Here is a 21,788-nt window from a genome sequence, read left to right as displayed (position 1 = left end):
CCGTGATCGCGGGCGGGCACGTCTGCATGCCTGCCACGTCACCAGGCGTGTGCGGTCGGCCGGTTTAATTTTTTTTCCCTCCCGGGCGGGCAGGCTGTATTCATATACGTATTGCTTCGCCTGTTTTTTTTGCAGGCGGTCGGGCCGGCGGGGGAAGCTTTTTCAAAATATGCCCATCCTGCCCTTTGTTATGAAGGGGTATTGGGCAATCTCGGCCGTTCTTGTGTTTACAGGGGGTCTACCGAAGCGGAAGTGAAAAACATTTCGTACTATAACCTTTCTGTGAATTTATACAATCACCTTTTGCTTCCTTGAGTAGCTTCTAGATGGAGGCCGTTAATCTGGTAGAGTTATAGGTTTGCAACATGCTGGAAAACAAGAGTCAGTGGTGATGACGCATGAAGACCCAGCAATTCTTGATCGAATCAAAGGTTTCCAAGCAACATGAATGTAGAGAGTCAGACGTACATTCCCAATGACAAAAAATCTAGAAAGGTTGCTGCTTGGTAATGGCCGATAAACATTATAGTTACACTACCATGCTTACATCACGCATTTGTTACAAGTGGTTTGCACATAACGGAGTGGTTATGCCCAAACCATAGTCACGGTGCACCACTTCCAAGACATAGGAGTTGGGGTTCGGAGAATCAAACCAAGTAATATCGTAAAATCAGATTTGATGTACTGAATGAACCTTTAAAATATGGAAAACGAGAAGAAAAGTATGTTACCCGAGACTACAGCCAAATTGTTTCATAGTGACGGTTACTGATGACACATGCCACTCTAGAATATCATTGCTTCATGGCTAAAGAGGACTGTAGAAGAGCAAAGAACCCAAAATAGAGTACATAAATTTAAGCAATATACCTACATAGAAGTAGAACTCAATGGCATCACTGTAATATTAAGTTGTTATCTATAAATGAGTTTTTCTTTTTGAAATATCATATTTAAATTTAAAGTTTGCAATTATCACGACATAATGTAAGGTCATATATAATTGTCGAACTAACTTTTAGGGCATGCAACTATTCAACATTTTATGAAACACTATGTTGGTTTTACCACGCTGAAAAACCAATACTTAAAGTGCCAACAAATGGCTGTCCAAAATACAAAAATAGTGGATAAAACAAATAGACGTTGACTTGCAATGGCATGGTTTAATGGCAGTTGTGTGTGCTTTGGCTGAGAGCATCATTTTGGGATTGAACATGTTCGGAGGGATGCAGTCAGATGGACACATCGACCATGGTGATGAAGGCAATAAGGACGATTAGCAACAACATGGATGAGGCGCTATGTTCAAATAAATAACATGGACATGTGGAAGGATCTTGAAATGTGTTTATTGTATTAGGAGCATGCAAGCTTTTTCTCCCGTTGCAATACATAGGCATGTTTGCTATAGTTAAAAATGTGTCCTCATAAGGTTTCTCTCCCGTGTATGTATATAGATTCCACTAAAGGCTATCTTAGCACAGGTCACACACTGGCTATGATATAGACTGCATACATGGATACATTACACAAGGCACGAGTGATTCTATTTCAGGGCCAAATATAGATTGCATACATGTATAAATGAATTATGAAACCGATATAACATGTGAAACACGTGACCTAGAAAACAAGATAAAGCAGCACATGTAGGATCTGGTGACAAGCTCATCATAAATATTCTAGATCTTTTATTATGAATAACTAATTATAAACTAGAAAGTTTACCAAGATATTTATAAGACCATATTCTTTAAAGATTCCGACCGAGGTATATCTAAGAATAAACACAGACATATAGACTATGTTCCCAAAAAATACAATATATACGCAGTTTTGTGCTTCTTATTTTCTTACATTTTAAGACACAATGTACTGAAATAAAAAGTATATAAATTTAAATTTCATTACAAATATAGTTCACATGCAAAAAATACAAAAATAGACGTTCCAGCTTGAACATAAAAACACTCTTAATGATCTAATTACTTATTATAACAAAATCTCACGACTAAAAAATAAGTAAGAAAAATTGGTATAAATATTTAATTCATTTCGATGGGGGAGAGGGGCATACAGGAAAATTAACATAGCAGAGGAGAAGTGACGAGGGAGACATCTATGATGACCACCACAACATCCTCACTGCCCAGAGCGAATGGGCCACCGCTAGCGATGACACTGTCACCTGGTACTATCTACATACCCTACAGTGTACTCGGATAGGAATTGCCAATATCTCCTTCAAATACCCACCTCCACCGCCCAAAGCCACAACAACCAATTCCCAAACCAACCCGAGCCGATCAAGACATGGAGGAAAGCGACGAAGAGAGGCAGGTGCCCACAGGTCTAGCCCCCCTGCCGCTCCCGCCTCGATAGACGCCGGATACCTGGAGCTCCTCGGGGTGCTCTGCCTCTGGGTGAGGGGTCTCGCCCCGTGGATGCTCCCCCGCTACTTCCTCTTCAATGTCAACGTCTACAACTACCATCCGCAAAAAACTTCTGGCGACAGACCCCTTTGTGACCGCGGCGGACGGGAGCTTGGCCCTGTACTTCATCAATGTGGTCCGCCCCAAGACAGTAACCGACTCGAGGAAGAAAAGAGTTGTTCCCGGAGGCACCTGGAAATCTGAGTGATGCCCGCTGCCGCTCGCCCTCGAGGGAACTCGGTATGCGTTCTCCTTCACTGTGTTGGGAACGCGGGGAAAGGAAATTCGGCAAGGGTACATAATCCACGAACTCAGCCTTAACGGCGAAGAGGGCAAACTCGACGGCGGCAACGACATGGCGATATCCAAAATATATCCGAGCCCCCGTGGCGACAAGGCCAAGCCCAAATCAAAACCCGTCTGCGCGTCATCAAGAAAGAAGAGGAGGATCCTTGACCCTGCCTATTCGGCCCCTATCCCCCGCACTAGCTCTCCGGCTCGTGATCTCCAGTCCGGCTCACCAGGTTCCCTCCCCTGCAGCTCCTCTCCGCCTAGGGGGCCTCCACCTCCTTCACGCCTCCTCTCGGCCAGGGTGCCGCCTCGACCTCCTCCGTGCCTCTTCTCGGCCAGGGTGACGCATCGACCTCCTCCATACCTCCACTCGGCCATGCCAGACAGTTTCTTATTCTGGAGTGAGCCCACTTTCCGCTTGTAGGGGAGGATTTCTTGCCTCAGAAAATATTCAGGGCTTCGGAGGTTGTTTTTACAAGAAGAGTGCATGTTGACTACGACGACATCGTTCTACTGCAGAAGAAGAAGAGGCTACCAGCAGGTCGGGACTGTTCGTGTTTCAGTCTTCCCTGCTTTGTTTGTTACAGAGTGATGATTAGATAGTTATTGTTTGTTGCATACTTGGAATTTTTTTGTTCCTTTTCATTAATTGATAATTTCCCATAAAAAGTGTCATTCTAGGATAATGCATGCGTTTAGGATTTTCACTGGTGCTTTTATTTCTGCAGATATGTGAAGCTTAGAGAGCATCTCAAGCCCTGGTGTGCATACCAATCACCTAGCATTCACCTACGAGCAGATGAACGCGGCGACATCGGGTTTCCCACGAGATAACTTCCTAGGAGAGGGTCGGTTCGCAAAGGTTTATAAAGGTGTGCTAGACAGCGAAGAGGTTGGTTCATGTGTTGATCTATGAGCAGTTCAATGATTGCAGTCATGTTCGATGCTTTAGCAGTCATGTTCAATGATTGGGATTCTAGGATAGACATATTTGTTTAAGAGTATATGACACACAGCTGTATGAGAAATCCAGTTGTTAACCAATGGAAAAAACGGGTTTATGCTCAACGCTTGGCATTGCAATCAAACCTTTTACCGTATAGTATTTCCAAGATGTATGATCGATACGATTCACAGAGTTCAGTGATAGTTCCAGTATCAATATGACTATTGGTTGTAGTAGAGTAGCAGGCCAACCAAAGGATGACAGCCCTTGATTGGTGATAGCAGACATCATGTCATCAGTGAGACAAGGGTGACCTTAGAGGAGTATAGATCCACAAAAATTACCAACAATTATGCCTCAAGCTATATGTCTGAATTTCCATTCAACGAATTGTCTGGCAACCTTTTTTTAGGGCTTAAATCTCTAGCTTATAAATTCATTGTGTAACACATGTTTTGAATGTAGTGACTTCCACTATTCTATAGGGGGTAGTGCTACCGGTATAATCACGTTTGCAGTGATAAAGCGAATGTATTAAACTAGGAAGATATTTTCTTGCTAAAATGTTAGTCATATGAACGACTGTGTGATGAGAAGTTAAACTAATGTGCTGCGTCAAAGAACAGATTGCCATAGCAATTTATTTCGCATGTTTTAATGTGGTCGACCATCCATGCCATGGCTTACTGAGGTTATTTTTCTATGAAAAGTAAGGCTTTTGAGATGACAATGGTGTAATATATGATTCCCTTGTATGTTGTTGTAATAGGTGGCTATTAAGATGCTCAACCCCCATGGATTGCAAGGGAACAGAGAGTTCTGCACAGAAGTTATGGTGTTGAGCCGGATGCATCACCCGAATCTGGTCAAGCTCGTCGGCTTTTGTGCTGATGATGATCAGAAGCTTTTAATTTATGAATACATGCCTCTAGGTTCACTCGGAACTCACATTTTCGGTATGGTGCTGAACTTCCTTGTATATAGATATAGTTCTTTTCTCCGCTTCATTACGTTGTTGCTGAATAAGTAGAAGCTTGTTTTAACCAGAATTTGGTTTCTTTTTTTATCCAGATCTTTCCCCTGATAAGAAGCCTCCTGAGTGGAATGCAAGGATGAAGATACTTGCAGGGGCAGCTGAAGGCCTAAATCATTTGCATGTTAACTACAACACTCCTGTCATAAACTGCGATGTGAAATGCGCTAACATTTTGCTTGCCGAGGGATATCATCCAAAGCTATCACTACTAGGAAAAAGCCTAGTAGTAGCCGGGTCAAATGCCTAGCAGTAGCGCGGGTGGCCGCGCTACTGCTACGACGCTATAGCTAACTTTTAGCAGTAGCGCGTGTTGGCCCGCGCTACTTCTATCTAGAGGTAGCAGTAGCATGTGTTACAAGAACGTGTTGTTGCTAATAGCTGCAGTGTCCCTTTTTAAAGAGCGCTATTGCTAAACTCTCGCTGTTGCTAAAATCATACCCCGTGCTACTGTTATTAGGTTTTGAATTTTTTTCTGCTGCATATTTTCTTTTGTATTTGTACAGGTTTTATACAATAGTCCCTAGCATATCATACACATACACATCTAATCATATCATACACATACAAAATACAAATAGTCTCATCAAATCATGTCATCATCATATATAATCATCATCGAACACAAAATGATGTCTCTCGTCATCCTCTCGAAATAGCGATACAAGTTATGACATGCCGTGAATACTTGCAACTACATCGTCAACAAGACTCGATGAAGATTATACATCGTCAACAAGACTCACATTAGTCCCGATTCATAATGCAACCGTGACTAATGTGTAGATCGAGCTTGGACCAAAGTCATGTTTTCTACTAGTCACACACACACACACACACACACACACACACACACATATTTCCATTCTTACAAAAGCACAACTTTTTAATCACCTCTCTTGACATAGAGATCGAGCATGGTGATGAGGCCGATCGGTGTCACCACATACACCTAGGGAGTTATCAAAAGTGGACAAAGGTTACTTCTTGACATGGCTAGACCTAGTTAGGGTGGTACATATGTCACTTCATTAAATGGGTAGATCTACCTAGCTAGTTTGGGAAGGAGATGTCTCTAACTAGTGGAGGGGGAGGAAAAGTGAGGGAAAAGAGAAACGAGTTGCATTAATTAATGAAGGTGGTGTAGTTAGCTAGGAGCATTAAAGAAAGAGAAAGAGAGTAATGGGGGAGTAGTGAGTGATAACCCACAAGTATAGGGGATCACAATAGTTTTCGAGGGTAGAGTATTCAACCCAAATTTATAGATTTGACACAAGGGGAGCCAAAGAATATTTGAAGGTATTAGCAGCTGAGTTGTCAATTCAACCACACCTGGAGATTAGTTATTTGCAGCAACATGATTAGTAGCAAAGTAATATGATAGTTTGGATAATAGTGACAGCAGCAATGGTAATGGTAACAGTGATAGCAGTAGTTTTGTAACAAGTGCAGCAATAATGATAGCAGTAGTAACTTAGCAAGAACAATATAATATAAATTCGTAGGCATTGGATCGGTAATTTGTTGGATGATATTCATCATGTGACAGTCATAACCTAGGGCGATACAGCACTAGCTCTAGTTCATAAATATAATGTAGGCATGTATTACGTAAATAGTCATACGTGCTTATGGAAAGAACTTGCATGACATATTTTGTCCTACCCTCGTGTGGCAGCGGGGTCCAATTGGAAACTAATGGATATTAAGGCCTCATTTTAATAGAGAACCAGAACAAAGCATTAACACACAGTGAATACATGAACTCAAGCTACAGTCATCACCGGGAGTGGTCCCGACTATTGTCACTCCAGGATTGCCGGATCATAACACGTAGTTGACTATAACTTGCATGATCGGATCTAGAACATGGATATAATGGTGATAACATAAACAGTTCAGATATGAAGTCATGGCACCTGGGCCCAAAGTGACAAGCATTAAGCATGGCTAAGTCATAGCAACATCAATCTCAGAACATAATGGATACTAGGGATCAGGCCCTAACAAAACTAACTAGATAACATGATGAATCTCATCGAACTCCTCACCGACCAGCGACCTACAAAGGAATTACTCACTCCCGGTGGGGAGCATCATGGAATTGGCGATGGAGAAGGGTTGGTGATGACGAAGAATGAAGATCCCCTCTCCGGAGCCCAAAGCGGACTCCAGATCTGGCCTCCCGATGAAGAACAGGAGGTGACAGCGGCACCGTCTCGTGGATCACGATAATTCTTTCTCCCTGATTTTTTTTGGAAAAATAGGATTTTATAGCGTCGGTTTCAGGGTCTGCGGGGCCACCAGGTGGGGACAACCCACCTGGGCGCGCCTAGGGTGACAGGCGGGCCCTGGTGGGTTGTGCCTACCCAAGTGCCCCCCTCATGTGACTCTTGGCTCCAGAAATTCTCTTTTATTGTATAAAAGTCCTCGCAAAGTTTTATTTCATTCCGAGAACTTTTATTTCTGCACAAAAACAACACCATGATAGTTTTGCTGAAAACAACGTCAGTCCGGGGTTAGTTTCATTCAAATCATGCAAATTAGAGTCCAAAACAAGAGGAAAAGCATTAGGAAAAGTAGATACGTTGGAGACGTATCAGTGAGTAAGAAGCAAAGTGAGGGAGACAGGATGTGGGAGCTGCGGGAAAGTGAAGGAAGAGAGGATGGGGGAGGGGGTAGGAAAGGTGGCTACTGCGCCTTAGCAGCAACGAGGGCAGGGAAAACACGATGCTGCTAAAAACGTAGCCATAGCGAGTTCCTGCCAGGCGCGGTACTGCTAAATGGGGCCAGCCATGTGGCACATTACAAACTTAGTTGTAGCGCGGTCCGCTAAAAATGCGCTACTACTATTCTCTTAGCAGCAGCGTGTGATCTAGAGTGGTGCTACTACTATACCTAGCATGTTGGCAACGGTGTGGCCATAATACTCATAGTGCATTTTAGTGTTGTCGCGCTACTGCTATGACGGTAGCAGTAGCGCCCTTTGTAACCACGCGCCACTGTTAAGTATCAGTAGCGCCTCTTTATAACCGGCACTACTGATAAGCCTCTATGTATAAGGTTTTCCCTGGTAGTGTATCTGACTTTGGCTTGCCTCGTGTTCCAAGCAGAGTGATGGGTACACCTGGGTATTGTGCGCTGGAGTATCTTGAGAGCGGTCAGTTGACTATCAAGTCAAATGTTTTACAGCTTTGGTGGTGTCATACTGGAGTTTATCACAGGAAGAAAGGCTTTAAGTCAGAGCCTAGCTGAGTGTACCCCTCCTGAATGGGTAAGCATCACTTCCTGTGTTTCCTTTTTCTTTTGAAGAACTAGTATTTGCTTCTCCCCAATGCTATAAGTCTGTATCAAGGGGATCTTGTGGGGATTTCTGATTTCTATTTGCTTCTGAAAACTGGCAGGAAGAAGCATTATAAGCTTAAATTTTACTTACGTTTTCAGTAGTTTTTAACCATCTGATTAACACAGATTTTTTGAAAACTTTCTTCAATGAAGATTAATTGTGGTGACATTTGTTGTTGTGTAATTTCATGCCATTCCTTTGATTGACAGAAGGAATTTTGCAATGTTGATAGATCCAACACTTGGCAATCAGTACAACGTGACATCATTGATCAATGTCCTTAACGTTGCTCGAATGTGCCTGAATACAACAGCCAGTCTGAGACATGAGATGATAGACGTGGCTGTCGCTCTCACTTGCATCTCAGAGTCGAGAAGAATGCAGTAAGCAGCTCAAGTTGACTAACCCAGGGAAGACACATAGGAGAAACTAGTAGTGTGATCAGCAACATGCTCCACTCCCATTCTCGTGTTGGAGAGGGAAATTTTATTTGTAGAAACTAGATAGATAGATAAATAGATATAGCTAGAGTAGGTGCAAACATTCCTATGACACTGGCTTGTCATAAGTGGTCAGGATACTTCCATGACGCTTTTCAATCTTCCTGCTGACATGTGGGTTCTTCGGCCATCCTCTTTTGATTTGTTCAAATGTTATGCAGGCACTACAATTGACTGATTTGAGTTACGTCGAAGAGAATTTCTGAATGTGTATATGATGATTGCTTCATATCTTGATTTTTTCTACAAAATAAATTCTGTTTCCAATAGTGGGCATCCTCTTTGATGTGTTCACATGTTACACGGGCTAATTGACTGATTTCAGCAATGAGTCGAAGGGAATTGGTGCATGTGCATATACTAACTGTTCCATGCCCGTTTATTTTAGATTGCAATGTGCCATCCAACTAGTTTGCATTTGACCTAAGCCACGGCACTGGCCAGTGGGCCCCAGCTAGCCTCTTTGTCGTCTGCCTGTCCGTTCTTGGCCGTCGGCTGACAGACGGCAAAGAATGGACTGATGGCAAAATACTTCTTTGCCATCAGTCCTTCCTTTGCCGTCTGCTTTTTAGAAGCGAACGACAATGAATGGACTGATGGCAAATTCTCTGATTCCAGTAGTGTTTCATTATATGGGACCTTCTCCTCCCTCTAATGAGTATATTCATATTTTGGTTGCTGCTGATTATGTTACTAAGTGGGTAGAAGTTATTCCAACTATTAATGCTGATCACGTCACATCTATTAAAATTCTTAAAGAAATTATATCACTAGTAGAAAACAGGGCTATGGTCCAGGCCAGCTCAGCCCATTAGTCCCGGTTCAGTGTAGAACCGGGACTAATGTGGGCATTGGTCCCGGTTCGTGAGCCCAGAGGGCCGGCCGGGCCACGTGGGCCATTGGCCCCGGTTCGTCTGGACCTTTTGGTCCCGGTTGGTGGGACGAACCGGGACCAATGGGCCTCGCTCCTGGCCCACCACCATTGGTCCCGGTTGGTGGCCTGAACCGGGACCAAAGGCTCCCCTTTAGTCCCGGTTCTTGCCACAAACCGGGACCAATGAGGTGCCTATATATACCCTCGCCCGCGAGCAGAGCACTCCAGTGCTCTGTTTTTCTCTGGCCGGCGAGGGGAGGGGTTTGTGGTGCTCTGCCTCCTATGCACATGAGGTGTTCGATGGAATGCCCGAGCCACACTACTTAAACTTTCTCCTCTCGAAGCTCGACCTCCAAGCTCCATTTTCCTCGAGATTTGTCTAGATTTAGCGGTCCGTCACGCCCCGTCCCCGTCTTCACCGCCGTCGATCACCCGCGCTGATCTCATCACCGACACCACCGTGGTGAGCCTCTTGTTCTTATCTTCTTTCTGAAAGGAAAAATATTCTTACTTGTTTGTTTAGATAGATACTTGTATCATTTTCTTACATTTATTATTGCATCTTATATAGTGCGATGGTTTTGGTATCCGCCCCCGTCGGCCCTCGTCCTGTCTATGATTCGGATTTGGTATGTATATTATCTTCATAACTATTGGTTCATTTATTGTTTATGAAAATTATGCCGACCAACGTGACATAGATTTTATTTATCTAGGATGTATGTGAATCGGAAATGCCAACCGACCCTATTATCGAGAGGTTAAATTTAGTTGAAGAAGAAAACAATTTATTGAAGGAAAAAATAAAAAAAATTGAGGAGGAGAAGATGATATTGGAGTTGCATGTTGCGGATGTCATCGATGATCACAAGATCAAGATGGATGCAATGCGCTTGAAGATTAGAAAGATTAGAAAATATGCCATTCATACCGAGGCTTGGTATCATTATGCCGTTGGATCAATTGTTACCTTGGTTGCGATTATGATCGCATTTGTTTTCGCATTGAAATGTTTTACATAGTTTCAATGTATGGTTTAATTAATTAGATGCTCTGGAGAGCTATATGTTGTTAGATGAGAACTATGTATGCACTTTGGTTTTAATGTGATGATGAACTTATATTAATTTGGACACTTAATTATATATAATGCACGCAGATGAACCGGCAATGGATGTACGGTGACAGACACACCCGCGAGTACATTAAGGGCGTGCATGAGTTTCTCGATGCGGCTGAGGCAAACAAGCAGAATGGTTTTATGTGTTGTCCATGCACTGAATGTGGGAATACGAGGTCTTACTCTAACCGGAAAATCCTTCACTCCCACCTGCTTTACAAGGGTTTCATGCCACACTATAATGTTTGGACGAGGCACGGAGAAATAGGGGTTATGATGGAAGACGGCGAAGAAGAAGAGTACGATGACAACTATGTGCCCCCTGAATACGGTGATGCTGCAACGGGGGGAGCTGGTGAAGATCAAGAGGATCCAGACGATGTGCCCAATGATGCTGCCACGGGTGAAGCTGCTGAAGATCAAGAGGAACCAGACGATGTGCCCGATGATGATGATCTCCGCCGGGTCATTGTCAATGCAAGGACGCAATGCATTAGTCAAAAGGAGAAGCTGAAGTTCGATCGCATGTTAGAGGATCACAAAAAAGGGTTATACCCCAATTGCGAAGATGGCAACACAAAGCTCGGTACCGTACTGGAATTGCTGCAGTGGAAGGCAGAGAATGTTGTGGCTGACAAAGGATTTGAGAAGCTACTGAAAATATTGAAGAAGAAGCTTCCAAACGATAACGAATTGCCCGACAGTACATACGCAGCAAAGAAGGTCGTATGCCCTCTAGGATTGGAGGTGGAGAAGATACATGCATGCCCTAATGACTGCATCCTCTACCGCGGTGCATACAAGGATCTGAACGCATGCCCGGTATGCGGTGCGTTGCGGTATAAGATCAGACGAGATGACCCTGGTGATGTTGACGGCGAGCCCCTCAGGAAGAGGGTTCCTGCGAAGGTGATGTGGTATGCTCCTATAATACCACGGTTGAAACGTCTGTTCAGAAACGAAGAGCATGCCAAGTTGATGCGATGGCACAGTGAGAACCGAAAGAAAGATGGGAAGTTGAGAGCACCCGCTGACGGGTCGCAGTGGAGAAAAATCGAGAGAAAGTACTGGGATGAGTTTGCAAAGGACCCAAGGAATGTATGGTTTGCTTTAAGCGCGGATGGCATTAATCCTTTCGGGGAGCAGAGCAGCAATCACAGCACCTGGCCCGTGACTCTATGTATGTATAACCTTCCTCCTTGGATGTGCATGAAGCGGAAGTTCATTATGATGCCAGTTCTCATCCAAGGCCCTAAGCAACCCGGCAACGAAATTGTTGTGTACCTAAGGCCATTAGTTGAAAAACTTTTACAGCTGTGGAATGGAAACGGTGTACGTACGTGGGATGAGCACAGACAGGAGGAATTTAACCTTAAGGCGTTGCTGTTCGTGACCATCAACGATTGGCCCGCTCTCAGTAACCTTTCAGGACAGACAAACAAAGGATACCACGCATGCACGCACTGTTTAGATGACACTGAAAGTATATACCTGGACAAATGCAGGAAGAATGTGTACCTGGGCCATCGTCGATTTCTTCCGACCAACCATCAATGTCGAAAGAAAGGCAAGCATTTCAAAGGCGAGGCAGATCACCGGAAGAAGCCCGCCATGCGCACCGGTGTTCACGTGCTTGCTATGGTCAATGATTTACACTACGTAATCTTTGGAAAGGGTCCCGGTGGACTAGCTGTTCCGAATGACGCTGAGGGACACGCACCAATGTGGAAGAAGAAATCTATATTTTGGGACCTACCCTACTGGAAAGACCTAGAGGTCCGCTCCTCAATCGACGTGATGCACGTGACGAAGAACCTTTGCGTGAACCTCCTAGGCTTCTTGAGCGTGTATGGGAAGACAAAAGATACACCCGAGGCACGAGAGGACCTGCAACGTTTGCACGAAAAAGACGGCATGCCTCCGAAGCAGTATAAAGGTCCTGCCAGCTACGCTCTTACGAAAGAAGAGAAAGAAATCTTCTTTGAATGCCTGCTCAGTATGAAGGTCACGACTGGCTTCTCGTCGAATATAAAGGGAATAATAAATATGCCAGAGAAAAAGTTTCAGAACCTAAAGTCTCATGACTGCCACGTGATTATGACACAACTGCTTCCGGTTGCATTGAGGGGGCTTCTACCGGAAAACGTTCGATTAGCCATTGTGAAGCTATGTGCATTCCTCAATGCAATCTCTCAGAAGGTGATCGATCCAGAAATCGTACCAAGGCTAAGGAGTGATGTGGCGCAATGTCTTGTCAGTTTCGAGCTGGTGTTCCCACCATCCTTCTTCAATATCATGACGCACGTCCTAGTTCATCTAGTCGACGAGATTGTCATCCTGGGGCCCGTATTTCTACACAATATGTTCCCTTTTGAGAGGTTCATGGGAGTCCTAAAGAAATATGTCCGTAACCGCGCTAGGCCAGAAGGAAGCATCTCCATGGGCCATCAAACAGAGGATGTTATCGGGTTTTGTGTTGACTTCATTCCTGGCCTTAACAAGATAGGTCTCCCTAAATCGCGGTATGAGGGGAGACTGACTGGAAAAGGAACTCTGGGAAGAGACTCAATAATATGCAGGGACGGATATTCTTGGTCTCAAGCACACTACACAGTTCTACAGAACTCTACCTTGGTGACCCTGTATGTCGATGAACACAAGAACAGTCTGCGCTCCAAACACCCGGAGCAGTGCGACGACTGGATTACATGTGACCACATCAGGACTTTCAGCAGTTGGTTGGAAACACGTCTCAGAGGTGACAACACTGTTTGTGATGAGTTGTACTTGTTGTCCAGGGGACCATCTTTGACTGTATTGACTTACAAAGGATACGAGATAAATGGGAATACATTTTACACGATCGCCCAAGATCAAAAGAGCACCAACCAAAACAGCGGTGTCCGCTTTGATGCAGCAACCGAGAGCGGAAAGGACACATATTATGGTTACATAGTGGACATATGGGAACTTGACTACGGACCTGATTTTAAGGTCCCTTTGTTTAAGTGCAAATGGGTCAATCTGTTAGGCGGCGGGGTACAGGTAGACCCACAGTACGGAATGACAACAGTGAATCTGAAAAATCTTGGGTACACTGACGAACCGTTCTTCCTAGCCAATGATGTGGCACAGGTTATCTATGTGAAGGACATGTCTACCAAACCGAGAAAAAAAAAGATAAGGAAGCGAATACATCATACGATGAGCCAAAGCGCCACATAGTTCTTTCAGGAAAAAGGGACATCCTGGGAGTGGACGGCAAGACAGACATGTCTGAAGATTATGAAAAGTTTCATGAAATTCCTCCCTTCAATGTCAAGGCTGACCCAAGCATCCTGACAAACAATGAAGATTATCCATGGTTACGGTGCAATAAGCAAATGACACAAGCGAAGAAAAAGTGAAGACTTTCTCCCGCAATAAGCAAATGCTATGTGGGTGAAATTATGATACCATCCCAACTTTCAACTTTTTCAGAGTTCATTTGAAATGCTTTCATGTCTTATGGTTCGAAACTTTGATACTTCGAAAGTGATTGTCCATTTTGTACACGAAGTGCATCAAGTTTTTGTCGTAACCCTCTCTACTTTTTGGAACATGCTATGTGGGTGAAATGATGATACCATGCCAACTTTCAACCTTTTCAAAGTTCATTTTGAAATGCTTGCCAATTTCAAAGTCATTTAGCTCAAAGAATGAATTAATAGCAAACAGAATGAACTACAAAACTTTTATGAAAATAAAAACAATCAATTAAAATATTATGTTATGATCAACTAAAATAAAACTATAATATTCTTCAATAGAAAAAATAATATAATTTGTGTGACCTAAAATCAAACTATAAGTATTTAATTGTAAGTATAAATAAAAAATAAATAGCAAAGAAGAAAAAAATTCTAATTTTATAGTAAAGTTATTCATAAACTAGTGATTCACACAAATTTTTAAAAATTCAAATTTAAACTATTTAAAATTTAAAACTAATGGCACTAAAAGAAAGTTTATAATTTTTGTGACCTAAAAGCAAAAAGAAATCACTAAAAAACTGTAAGTATTTAGTTTTAAGTAGAAATAAAAAATAAATAGAAAAAAAATTCTAATTTTATAGTAAAGTTATTCATAAACTAGTGATTCACACAAATTTCTAAAAATTCAAATTTAAACTATTTAAAATTTAAAACTAATGGCACTAACAGAAAATTTATAATTTTTGTGACCTAAAAGCAAAAAGAAATCACTAAAAAACTGTAAGTATTTAGTTTTAAGTAGAAATAAAAAAAAACCAAAAAAATATAAAATAAAAAAGAAAAAACCAAAAAAAATGCCACCTGCTGGGCCTCCACGGCCTGAATACGACTAGAAACCCTACATGGGCCAGGATTCAGGCCCGCAGAAGGCCCAATAGGCCCACAGGCAAAGCAGTGTCAAATTAGGCCCATAGGCCTGCTGTTCAGAGGAGTTCGAGAGGGAGGAGGCAGCAGAGCTTATAAACTGGTGTTGGGCGCTGTCAACTAGCGATGTGGGACTAAACTTATGGGCGCGGGGCAGCACAAGGGTATTGGTCCCGGTTGGTGGCCCTAACCGGGACTAAAGGTGGCATTGGTCCCGGTTGGTGGCACCAGCCGTGACCATTGCCCCCCTTTAGTCCCGGTTGGTGCCACCAACCGGGACCAATGGGCTTCGCTTCCCGCCCTTTGGGCTACCGAAAAGAGGCCATTGGTCTCGGTTTGTGGCACCTACCGGGACTAATGCCCACCTTTAGTCCCGGTTGCTGCCACGAACCGAGACTAAAGCCTCTTCTATATAAGGCCACACTTTGGAATTTTTCATTCTCATCTTGCAGTTGTCGCCCCTGACGCCGCCAGGCTGCCCCGACGCCGCCCCGCCCCCATCGCCGCCGTCGCCCGCGACGCGCGCCGCCACGACCCGCCCCCGTCGCCGTCGCCCTCGTCCCTGCCCCGACGCGCACCGCCCCTTCCCGCCCTCGCCTTCGCCCGCGCCGGCCCTTTTGCCCGACGCCCGCCGCCCCGGCTACCGTCCCCGTCACCGCGTCCCCGAGCCGGCCGTCCTCGTCCCCGGACTCCAGCCATCGCCGCCCCCCTCAAAGTGAGCCCCCCTCTCGAGTGCCACTCTTGCGCCGCCCGAGCGCCCTTGCTCCGCCCCTGCTCCATGGTCGCCGCCGCCCGAGCGCCCCGGCTCCGCCCCTGCGCCCTTGCTCCGCCCCTGCTCCGCCGGCCCCGAGCGCCCGAGGAGAAGTAGAGGAGAGGAGAAGTGGAGCAGCAGCAACGCGCTGTCCACTTTTCTGAATTTTTTGGAACAGGAGGAATTTTTTTGTCCATATAGAAGGTGTTTGATGAAATACTAGATGGCTTTGGGAATTTTTGGAATTTTTTAAAAAAAATTGTGGTGAGGTACTGATGCAAGACAAAGGCGATGGCAAAATTTCAGAATTTTTGGAGAGGTTTAGAATAGGTTTTCAACAAGTTATTTGAATCCGATTCAAATTTCATTTGAATGAAATTTGAAAATTTTGAACTATGGATCAGAATATGCTAAATATGTCAAAAACGTTGTTTTATATGATGTTTTTTTTCATATATGTATTCATTTTTTTATTTAGGTTGTTAATTAGTAGATATCGATTTTAGGTTAGTGTAGAGGAAAAAGTAAAATAAGGAAAAGGAAGAAAAGAGGAAGAAGGAAGAAGAAGAAGAAGAAAAGGAAGGAGTTTGGAAAGGAAAATAAGAAGAGGAAGGCTTCTTTTTTTTTCTTCGATCTTCTCCTCTATTTTGTTCATGGATATATGCTAAAGAAAACGAGGGGGGTGGTAGATGATGATGAGGGGTCGAGAGTGGGACGAGAAGTCGAGAGGTGTCGAGGGGAGAAAAAATATGTTATCAGGGACGAGGGTCATCGAGGGGTTGAGAGAGGGATGAGGGGTCGAGAGAACTAAATAAGAAGAAGAAGAGGAGAGGAAGAAGAGGAGAAATAAATAAGAAGAAGAAAAAAGAAGGGGAAGAAGAGGGAGAAGAAGAGGAGAGGAAGAAGAGGAAGTCTTCTCCTCTATTCTTTCTTTTCTTCTTTTTTCTTCTTCTTCTTCCTCTTTATTTTATCGGGAACGAGGGTCGTCGAGAGGTCGAGGAGTGGTAGAGGAGAAACCCTAAATAGAAAGTATCGTCGGTGTGAGATACATGTACCGTCGGTGTCGGACACTACACCCACATCCCACAAGTGGCGCGGGCTTCGACGCCCACGTCACTTGTGGGACGTGGATGTAGTGTCCGACACTGAAGGCCACATGTATCTCACACCCACGAAACTTGCTAGCTATTTAGGGTTTCCTCTACCGAAAAGAAGAGGAGAAATAAATAAGAAGAAGAAAAAAGAAGAAAAAGAAGAGGAGAAGAAGAAAGGAATAGTGGAGAAGAAGAGAAAATAGAATATATTCTATTTTCTCTTCTTCTCCACTATTCCTTTCTTCTTCTCCTCTTTTTTTTCTTCTTTTCTTCTTATTCTTCTTCTTCTTCTTCTTATTCTTATTAGCCGGAAGTAGAGAGAGGTTTCCTAGTGTCAAAGTATTGAAGAAATCCATGCCTTCATCATTAGCCGGAAGTAACCAGGGCATGTTGGTACGAGGTTCTGCAAAGTTGTTTTGGAATGGAGTCCCGGATAGAATAATCCGCCTTTTGGTACCAATTCAGCAAAGGCCTTCCAAATAGCGATATTCGGAAGGCTCTTGCTGAACTTTGTACCAAAAGGCGGATTATCCTATCTGCGAGTCCGTTCCAGAACAACTTTGAAGAGCTTCGTACCATCATGCACATGTTACTTTCGCCTAATGATGAAGACATGGTTTTGTTGAATCCTGAGACACTACGCAACCTCCCGACCCCTCGGCGATCCTATCGAACATGAGAGGAAGAAGAGGATAAAGAAAGAAGAGGAAGAAGAAAAAAAGAGGAGAAGAAAGAATAGAGGAGATCTTCTCCTCTATTCTTTCTTCTCCTCTTATTTTTCTTCTTCTTCCTCTTTTTTTATCGGGAACGAGGGTCGTCGAGGGACATAGATGTAGTGTCGTCGTTGTCGATATATACCCCCTCCCGATAGCTTACTATGATTAGGTAGCTAGTTCTACGTTTGGCACTAATATATCCATCTATCATGTTTGAATAATAATTGCCATGTTGTAAATATTTGTAGAAACTATGGACACCGCCCTAGACGAAGCAACAAAAGAAGCGTTGTTGAGGGACATAATCGCAGAAGGAAGTGATGCCATCTCGTTGTTTCTCAACGAAACCGATGGTCTGGAAGGAGAGGGTGAACAAGCTGGCTACGGTGACCTAATGCCGGTGCAAGAAGAAGAACATGAGGACGACTCCGGTGACCGAACCGAGTCCGGCCAGGTATATATATTAGTTAAGCCTATGCTGACTGGCTGATTGATGCATTCATTGTTTTGGTATGTACACATATTAATTAAGTATTTGTTATTTTTTCTAGCCCTCCGGATCGAGCACAACTTCGGTAAAGAGACGAGGCCCGAAGAAAAAGTTGAGCTCGGATGAAAAGTTTGAGATCATAGCAATCACGCCCGATGGCCAACCTATTGAACCCCTCCGGACAAAGAGCGCATTTGTTGCTCAGTGCGGGGTTCTGGTTAGGGACAAGATCCCGATAAGCATCCAGCAATGGTTTAAGCCGGCTACAGAAGACCCTGAGGTCTCTTATGTCAATGATATGCAGAAAAATGATCTTTGGACTGAGCTGAAGTCAAATTTCACCCTACCGCCTGAGGATAATCCAGAGAACCCAGTTAAAGAGAAATTAATCAAGTCTTTTGCTCTGAAGAGGATGGCAGAACTATTCAGGAGGTGGAAGAAAGAGCTGAATAAGTTTGTCGAAAATAATGAGACACCATAATTTAAGGGCAGATATGAGAATATCAGAGATCACTGGCCCGCATTTGTGGCCCACAAGACATCGGAAAAGAGTAAGAAGATGTCGGCGACAAACAAGCAAAATGCTGCGAAGAAGAAGCTTCACCATCGCACGGGGTCAGGTGGCTACCTTGTAGCCCGGCCTAAGTGGTCCAAGACTGAGAATGATCTGGTTCATAAAGGGATCGAACCAGAGACAATTAACTGGCCAGACCGTTGCCGGACTTGGTTCTTCGGGGCTGGCGGAACACTGGACCCTGTAACAGGGAAGTGCATTTGGACGAACGATCAAATGGACATACCAGTCAGTAATCTTAAGCAGTATATCGAAGCAGCGCAGGAAGGGACGTTCTTTCCAGACAGAGAGAACGACGAGCTCACAATGGCCCTCGGGAATCCTGAGCACCCTGGACGGACACGAGGCACGCCAGGCTCCATTCCGTGGAAGGTTGGGTTTCCGGACGCAGGCGGTTACAAATCCCATGAGAGGAGGAAAAAAGTGCAGCAGACCCAAATGCAGGCGCTGCAAGCAAGGGTAGACGCGATAGAGGAACGAGAAGCAAATCGCAGCAAACGTACTGCCGAAGCCTCCCCCGAAGCTACCCCGCCATCTCAGCGCAGAAGCAGCGTGGCTTCCACCGAGCTGCTTCAGCCGGAGCATGCCTTGACGGCTCCTGCCAGCTATCCCGTGGATGCTATAACAGAGTCTCAAAATTGCCACCTTATGACGCAATGGATGAATTTGAAGGTTAAGGCGGCTGTTGGCTCTGTTTTTCCTACTGAACCCGGCGCAACTTTTCACTGCCGGCCGATTCCAGAAGGATATGCTAGGGTGATGGTGGATGAGATAACGGAGGGATTTGAGGACCTCCAGCTTGACCACCCTACCGGTGAAGGGGAGACTCGGCTGGGGTCTGCTCTGAAGACTCCATGCCTATGGCGGAAGGAGCTCATCAACCTTCCGAACTGGACGCCACCGCCTCCTCCTCCTCCTCCGGCGAGTCAGGGCACTCCGCCTCCACCGCCTCCTCCTCCGGCGAGTGACGATCAGGGCCCTCGGCCGGCTCCTTCTCCGGCGCGCGGCGGCACTCCGCCTCCTTCTCCGCCTGCGCTGACGCGCCTGAGCAGCCAGCCTCCTCCTTCTCCGCCTCGTCAGCAAGGGCGGAAGAGACCTGCTGCCGCTCCAGCTGCTCCGGCGCGTCGTAGTCCTTCTCCTCCGCCTCTTAAGCAAGTAAAGAAGACAACCGCTACGTCTGCTCGGTCGGCGTCTAGCAGTACAACCAGAGGCGGGAGGACATACAGATTCGGTCCTTCTCTGAACACTCCAGAGAAGTTACCATACGAGAGGACCCAGGAGGAGAACGCCGAGATCGCGCGAGAAGAATTGAAGAAATTCTTTGAAGGGGTGAAAGCAAAGAAACATCCACCTCCGGAGGAGAAGGTAGATCGGGTGAAAGTGAAGCGCACGCTGGCTGCCCTGACAAAACCACCGAAGTCTGATTCGCCGAAAGGAAACTATGACCGCATTATTGGAAAGGAATTTGCCGAAGCGGAGCGGTCGGGAAGTACTGTCAGTGATCAAAGGCTGAAAGAACGACGAGCTGGGAAACAAATTGCCCAGCTCGGCGAACAAGCGAAGCAATCGTGCCCCCCGCTCAAGGTGCCTAGCCACAACGTCGATAATGATCCGAGGATGGTGCCCGGTTATAGCAATCTTGCAGATTACCTGCCCGACGAAGTACATTATGAACCCATGGACGTGCAGATACAAAGATACGAGTACGGGAAGCCTCTCGTCAAAGATGAAAGATCTCTATCAACGATGATGCGAAGATTGCATGATTGGTACTTGAAAATCTACAGAGACTCTGGGGGGAGGAGTACTTTGTATGCGAGAGTTAAACCGGAGCATGACCTCGTTGGAATTGATCTGTTGCCTGTTCCATTTGAGGAGTTCTATCAGTTCTTCAATCAATTGGCCCTCGATAAAACAACGGTCGCTTGCTACTGTCTGTAAGTAGTACTACTTCTGTCATTAAGTTTCTCTATATAGCTTAGCTCTTTCATTGCATGTATTTATAATCATCCTCACTATATTATGCAGATTGAAGATCGTCGAATTGAAGAAAAGACAAGTCGGTAATATTGGGTTCATTAACACATATCTCATAGATGCAACTCAGGTTAAACTTCATGCCGCAGCTACCGAGGCCAGCTTGCTACGATCGTTCGTAATAAATCAAAACAAAGATATAATACTCTTTCCTTACAACTTCAGGTGAGTGTTACTGTCTTGTGCGTATTCGGTTTCCCTTATATATTAGTCAAGGTTATAGTAATGTAATTGATGAGTTATGCATGTGTGTGCAGTTACCACTATATTCTCCTAGAGATTAAGCTTGAGCAGGGAGTAGTAACCGTCTTGGACTCTAAACGAAAAGATCCCAAGGAGTATGCGGACATGACTGAAATCCTCAAGAAGTAAGTTAAATCGATCATTATCCACCATATCAGCAACTTTGTTCATTTCCTGATATCAAGTAATTGTTTTCTTTGTCCGGCAGGGTTTGGAGAAAATTCACCAAAACAGTTCCGGGACTGCCGAAGGAGCTGGAATTTAGACACCCGAAAGTAAGTACTATAGTAGCATGTTCCGCGCATCTCCTAGTGATTCAAGCGCTAGTTTCATCAATACCATTTAGCATTCTTGCTTATCAGTTTGATTGACCTCTATTTCTTGTAAAGTGGTTGTGGCAGGAACAAGGGAATGATTTCTGTGGATACTACATCTGCGAGTCCATCCGCCACACGACGTGTGAGCGGGGCGGGTACTCTAACGAACAATATGAAGTACGTAAATAACAACATTCACAATTTTATTTTATTACCGTCATTTGTGTTGAGTTTCATTCATTTATATATATATATATATATATATATATATATATATATATATATATATGTATGTATGTATTGACCCCCTTCTTCAAATTAGATGTTTCGGAAGCGGGATGAACTCCTAGCACCAGCTCGCATGCGAGCAATTCAAGAGGAATTGGCGGCATTCTTTCTTGACCACGTGATCCCTGAAGACGGAGAATTCTATGTGGACCCTGAGTCCATATGATTACATTTGTAAGAGATAATTATTGTGTATATGTAGCCGGTAGTGTCAGATAGATATATGAGAACTTGTTGTTCGACCAATCTCTCGGAGAAGGAGAGGTGGTCGATATCACTTCTCTCTGTATATATGCATATATGTTCATGACGATCTTCTGTTTCCTTCGTTTG

The 21,788-nt window shown here is 44.5% G+C and overlaps 1 pseudogene; it reads left to right on the top strand.

Moving 5' to 3' along the window:
* Nucleotides 1-2,150: 2,150 nt before the first annotated feature.
* LOC147962594 (putative serine/threonine-protein kinase PBL7) lies at nucleotides 2,151-8,441 on the top strand (annotated as a pseudogene).
* The last annotated feature ends 13,347 nt before the right edge of the window (nucleotides 8,442-21,788 follow it).

The sequence above is a fragment of the Triticum urartu genome, chromosome 7A, assembly GCF_056163025.1.
Source record: "Triticum urartu cultivar PI428250 chromosome 7A, HENAU_Tu73, whole genome shotgun sequence".
NCBI classification, from domain to species: Eukaryota; Viridiplantae; Streptophyta; class Magnoliopsida; order Poales; family Poaceae; genus Triticum; species Triticum urartu.
The sequence above is the reverse complement of the archived record's forward strand: the minus strand, read 5'-3'. Positions and strand labels throughout refer to the sequence as shown.